Genomic DNA, 6,550 nt, shown 5'->3' on the forward strand with positions numbered 1-6,550 from the left:
GGCTTGCCTTTATATGTTACTTGACCTTTTTCCCTTACTGCTTTTAGTATTCTATCTTTATTTAGTGCATTTGTTGTTCTGATTATTATGTGTCGGAAGGAATTTCTTTTCTGGTCCAGTCTATTTGGAGTTCTGTAAGCTTAAAAATATGGAACGCTTCACGAATTTGAGTGTCATCCTTGAGCAGGGGCCATGCTAATCTTCTCTGTATCGTTCCAATTTTAGTATATGTGCTGCCGAAGCGAGCACCAAAGTTCTGTTTTAATGTTTCTGTGTGTCTGAATGTAATAATTCTTCAACCTTGTTTTAGATCCTACAAATTCTTTCTTCTGATTCACCTAGCCTATTGGTAATGTTTTGTATCTGATTTGCTGTTTCAGATTCCAAATTTTATACTTGATTTAGTAAGGTTTCTTTTTCCATGGTTTCTCTGTTTTGCATAATTCTAGATTATCTGTCCCTATGCTGAATTTTAATTCAGGATTGAATTGAAAATTTTACTCCATTTATATATTTATTTAAATCCTCCTTAAAGTCATTGATTAATTTTAAACTAGAATGTTGACTGAATACATATCTAGTCTCCATCCTTCTCAATAATATTTATAGATGCAATTTCTAAGTAATTTTGATCTTTGAAGATGTTTTATTGTCCTGACTTTTCACATTTCTTGAATTTCTTCTGGTGTTTTTTACACATCTTATGGTAGATATCTCTCAGTTTTATCATGTGCATACTTCCCACAGCTCTTAATCTCCACTGTGATAAAAAGGACAGAACACAATAATTCAAATACAAACCAGGTATTTAAATGAAGGAAAGGGGCCTGGGAGAAGACTTAAGGAATACAGGCACTTGCTGTGAAATGTGAGGATCTGGGTTCAATCCCAGGAACTCATATAGTAGAAGGAGAAAACTGACTCTCCTGAGTGCTCTTCTGAATACCACATACATTCTGTAGAACACCTACAGCCATAGAGGAACACACACACACACACACACACACACAGAGAGAGAGAGAGAGAGAGAGAGAGAGAGAGAGAGAGAGAGAGAATATATAAATATAAGTTTTAAAGACAGATACAAAAATTAAAAAGACTTACAAAAGAAGATAGAGAAGAAATGAATTATAACACATTTAGAATGAAAAAAATTAACATTATTAAAGAAATGTACCTAGAAAATAACAGAAATTGAGAAAGGAAAGAAAAACAAAGAGGAATCTGGTATGTGATGTATGTGTAAGATTAGAATCAGACTTCTGCTGAGATGATTCCCACTGACAAAGCAAGGAGGGCCAGAGACCATTGCCCTAGCATCTGTTTGCTGCATTGTTAACAGATCTCTCATCTTAAGCTGTACCTTCACAGGAACGCACGGTTGAGGTCACTTTTCATCCTCTGGCTTGCTTCTTCTGTTATGCTCACAGCCCTGTTAGGCAGGTTCTCTTCCTTCCTTGTTGGCTTGCCTCGCACATGATAGATTGTCTCTTTCTCCTTTTAAAAACTTCACTCTCTGTATTCTTGGATCTTTTGTGTTCTGTGTCTTCTGCTAACCACTGGATTCTCTATGATTTCCACAGTATCCACCTTTCCATTCAGTCATATTCTTGACAATGGGCAGCAAATGTGTAGTGGTAGGGGTAAGCTGGGGTCTCTTTGTCTTTGTTCTCTCGTATAGGCAGTCTACAATGTAGTTCTGAATTCTAACCTACAGAGTATTTCGTAGACATAAGGAATATATGTGTCTAGACATGTTATTTAAACACACACTAAATTCCAATTATGTGCTTTAATTAAATCCAATGTATTAATATACATTTACTAATTAAATGTCAAGTAAAGCCTAGAGAAGAAATTGACTAATAAAATGACAATTTCCTCTACTTTGTTTTTAATTATGTGTCTATATCTCTGTGTGCAGGTGTTCATGGACTTCAGGCAAAGGCATCAGATCTGGAGCTGGAGTTACAGGACAAACTCCTGACACAGGAACTAAACACCAAACTGAAATCCTCTGTAAAAAGCCACGAGCACCCTTATGTTACTGAGCCATCTCTTCAATCCCATGACAAAGTTTCTAAATTTGCTTTCTGCTAATAATCAAATACAACTGAAAATAGTAAAACTAAATGTATTTGACTAGAAAGTATTTAAATAAATCAAAAACACTATAAATTTTCTATATTAAGAGTAACCTTAATGATAATTTTCACCTCAAAATAGAGCAAAGCATTTCCATCTTTAAATGTCATGAATAATATTTGCTTGTACTTTGCTTCTTATAATACTACTTTTTAATTGATAGTTCTTCCTCTTTTACTAACTAGAACATTTTCAGGTGATAGCTAGTACTTATTGTGCTAGTAAGCTCTTCTCTTTTCATATAAGCATATATAAATATTTGGAGTGTGCCTATAGGCACTTAGCCCTTCTCTCTCCATCATAGCTGTAAGTGGATATTGCATTACCCTGACCCAGCCTTTCCTTCTACACACAGACTGACATCATTTCTAGGTTTGGATCCTAGTGATTCAACATAACATATACTGAGACATGATCTGAACTTGGACCCGAAGTCTATGATTTAAGTAGTCATTTATTACTTTTAATAAATCCCATTTTCTATCAAGGTTTTTCAATCCTTGAGTTAACATGTACTTATTGATACAAGTTTTTAACAGCCACTGAAATAAGCATGAGAAAGAAAAGATGAAAATAAATCCTCACCTAGGACTTTTATGGCTAAAGATGTGATTTGATATTATGAACCTCCATCTCTGTTTATTTCAATCCCCTTGACTTATCATAACCATTAAAGTTGCAGTCAAGTGTATAAACATCTTATATTCACTGTCCCAAGTTTCAAGGCATGTTGGCAAGTCCTTGATAGAATATTCATTGTTAATGTGTGCTTGTGACTTCCAACTGACTTCATAGTGTTTCTCTACTAACACTGGTTTAGAACCCCAATATTTCTCTAATTTTTCATATTTTAGAGATCTAGACATATTGTACTTTCTCAAAGTAGATGTTCTCAGATTTTTTTCCCTGAGATTTTAAAGGCATGCAGACATTATGAAAGAAGATACTTGGCAATTTGGCATTTTTTATTTTATTTTTAATGATAAGATTCAATTAAATTTATTTATGTCTTAGATTAATATCTGCAGAAAAAAAATCTGTGAATTAGAACACATTCACTAATGATAAAATAACCCATGGTCTTTGGGGGTAGTCCAGGCTAATGAAAGAAACAGAATAACAAAAAGAACGCCTGGGTTCATCTTCTAAATCCTACTTACATACCTCCCCTCTGGGACAAGCCACTGCATTCATATCACTCCTCTCTCACTTCTCTCCCTTGTTCTTTTATATATCTTGAATTTTCACACACAATCTTAGTGGCTACTTTATGTGCTCTAATCTCGAGTAACATAATTAGAAGCTAACTTGTGTTCTTAATTGTGATATATATTAGGTACAAAATAAAATGGAGAAAAAAATAATACTTTCAGATAGTTGTATATTTTCTTTGCCTATGAAGGTAAATTAAGATAACAAAATATCATGAGTAAGACATGGCAGCAAAACAGAAGGTGGAGGAGAAGAAGAAGATGAAGATGCAGAAGATGAAGATGCAGAAGATGAAGATGCAGAAGATGAAGATGCAGAAGATGAAGGAGGAAGAGGAGGAAGAGGAGGAGGAGAAAGAGAAAAGGAGGAAAATGGGGAGAAGAAGAGGAAGAAGGAGAAGAGGGAGGAGAAGGAAAAGGAGAAGAGGAGAGGAAGAGGAGGAGGGAGAATGAAGGTGCAGGGAAGAAAAAGGAGGAAGAGAAGGAGGAGTAAGAGGAGGAAGAAGAGGAGACAGACTCAGACTTGAGTATTAAGGTCAGAGGGTCAGTGCCTGAACAGAGAAAAACACTGATTTTTGTTTAAGAGAGTGGCCTCATATATCATCTGAAGGAATTCTGGGATATTTATGAGAGAATATTAAACTCACATCTATGACAAAAAGTGTACTTCTTTTTCATATCAAGATGAGCAGCTATGGGAAGTTTGGGCTTGATTTTTTATTTTTATTTTGTAAAATATGAACTGTTAAGAGAGAAGGAGTTAGTACAGAAAGAAGAATGTAAAATACTTGAAATAACGCAGGGAATAAATAATGAATGAGTTTTGTGCATTTAAAAAATTAATTGAACTTATAAAACATTTTTCACAAGGGAATTTAGCATATAACTATGATTCATCTTATTTTCATTTATTCTGATAAGGGCATTTCTCTGATTTTATAAAACTCATTTAAAAGTTCTCACTTTTTTAATGTAAGAAGGATCTTGTGATATCAGTAGATAGGAGTGACTGTGAATGAATAGAGATTTTTCTATTCTTTTGGGCTTGTGCCTTGCTCTTTGACAGCTCTCACAAGAGGAGAGGAATCTACATCAAGGTTTAAAACATAGTACTGGTTGTGTATGTGTTATTGAGTTTATTCTTTCTTCACACAGACTAAGGTGCATAGATGGTAATGACTATTTAAATTTATGTTTGTAACAAACCTGTAGCTCATTAGATGTAGGCTTCTGAAATTTTAAGAATGTCTTGATATTTTAGGCTACTTAATATTTTTTGACATTATTTATACATTTTGAAAATAAAATGTTGCAATGATACAAACAAAAAATAAAATTTACTGTCTTCTATTTCAGAAGGCCTCTCACTATAGGTGAAAGTCTTGGAAGGGCCAGAGCAAGGGATTGTATAATGTCCTCATTTCTTCATGCTACCTCCTCACATACCCCTTCTGTGTCATCATGTCCTTATTCAAATAAGTCTTGTAAGAATACAAAGCAATAACACACACACACACATGCAGCCTCATTTTATCTTAAGCATGTTTTTAAAGTCCCTATTGCTGGAATCAGGGTTATTTCCATGTACTTCGTAAGGACTTAAATAAATAGATGTGAGAACACAATTTAATGAAACATAATACAGACTTATGGAAATCATGTTGGAGGCTCCTCAAAAAGTTTCAAAGACAACTAGTATGTGATCCAGTAATTTCACTCCTGAACATATATCCAGAGAGCTCCACATATTCCCATAAGATATGAAGTATTATAGGAATAGTATCCCTTTCATTTCCAAGAGACATACCTTTTTCTGCAATATTTTCTGATTGTTAGGTACAACAGTTGTGTTGTATGTATATCCACAGGGCTGGGCACCATCGCTTGGTCTCCATTTTGTGACCTGTTGCAGGTCTATGAGATGGTCTCTGCTTGATGTAACAAAAGAACTTTATCTAATGAGAGTGCGAGTTACACTTATCTTTAGCTATAAGAAATCATTTTAGAGTGTGGTCTAGTAAAGTGACAATGATGATAAGTTCTCCTCTAAGATTTGTTACCTATCTAGCCCTGAGTGGTTGGCTAGGCTTTTAGAACCAAACATGATTAATCTCCTATTGACTGTGCCCTAAGTCCAACTAGATAGTTGCTGATTATAGCCAAGATGTGAGTGACACTATTGTATCTTTGGGGAGAGCTTGCCTTGCTAGTCATAGTTGTTATCTATAGGGGTCACAGCCAGGAAGGGTTACTGATTGCTTCCCTCGGTTGGAAGTTTGCATGGACCTAGGTTTCCAGGTTAGATCTAGTGAGAATCATCCTGATCCTATGTCTGAAGTGAATGCTGTCTTCAGCAACAGGAATTCACTTTCAGCTGATATGCTACCAGAGTGAGAGCAGACAACAACGTTTTTTTCAGGAGTGGCTGTCCTGGCCAACAGCAGAACAGAAGTTTATGGTGCCTTGAACTAGATAGAGGTTTTGTTGGAGAATCTATGGCTTTATTAGGGAGCACTGTGACCCTAATTACATAACTTCATTTATATGTTAAAGTATATTACATTCATCTATAATTATATATTATATTACATATATATTTACATTACATATGGTTTTAAGTAAATATAAAATAATATGATTCCTTGAAGCTTTATCAAACAACCATGGTATTATTTGCCTTTTATCCCACTTTCTCATGAAGGGAAAATGGTGAGAGGGTGGTTAATACTTTACCTGTATTAAATAAAAAATTTAAAGATACATTTGTAAATTTATTGTAATTTTCTAATTTTAATTAATATTATCCAAATTGTTACTATGTATCAACCAGTGGGACACTTTGGTTAATAGTTTTTAATGCCATAAGACCTTTCACCATTGAGTTTATTTGGATTGGAAAAGGTGAGAATAAACAAGTAACTTAGTAACACTTGGCATGACCATAAATATAATGTGGGAAATTAAAGCAGAGGGAACAGAATGAAGAAAACAGACATGAAAAGAGCAACAGGGAATACTGGCTGAGCCATGCAGAGACTTTTGGGAGTCATGCTTTCAGTAGAAGGGCTATTCATACGCTTGCTTCAGTTACAGTGAGAAAGAGCCAGAAGCAAGGGAAAGAGAATGATCACAAAACTAAACAATTAGGGGGAGGTCCCACATGAGATGATTAGGGAACTATAGCAAGAAAATTA

General features: G+C 34.8%; 1 non-coding gene across 1 annotated transcript; it reads right to left on the reverse strand.

Moving 5' to 3' along the window:
• Positions 1-142: 142 nt before the first annotated feature.
• On the reverse strand, positions 143-249 carry LOC115032556. The gene has a single exon (XR_003838201.1). It is a non-coding gene; the product is annotated as a U6 spliceosomal RNA (small nuclear RNA).
• Positions 250-6,550: the final 6,301 nt, after the last annotated feature.

This window comes from Mus caroli, chromosome 1 (genome assembly GCF_900094665.2).
Source record: "Mus caroli chromosome 1, CAROLI_EIJ_v1.1, whole genome shotgun sequence".
Classification (NCBI taxonomy): domain Eukaryota; kingdom Metazoa; phylum Chordata; class Mammalia; order Rodentia; family Muridae; genus Mus; species Mus caroli.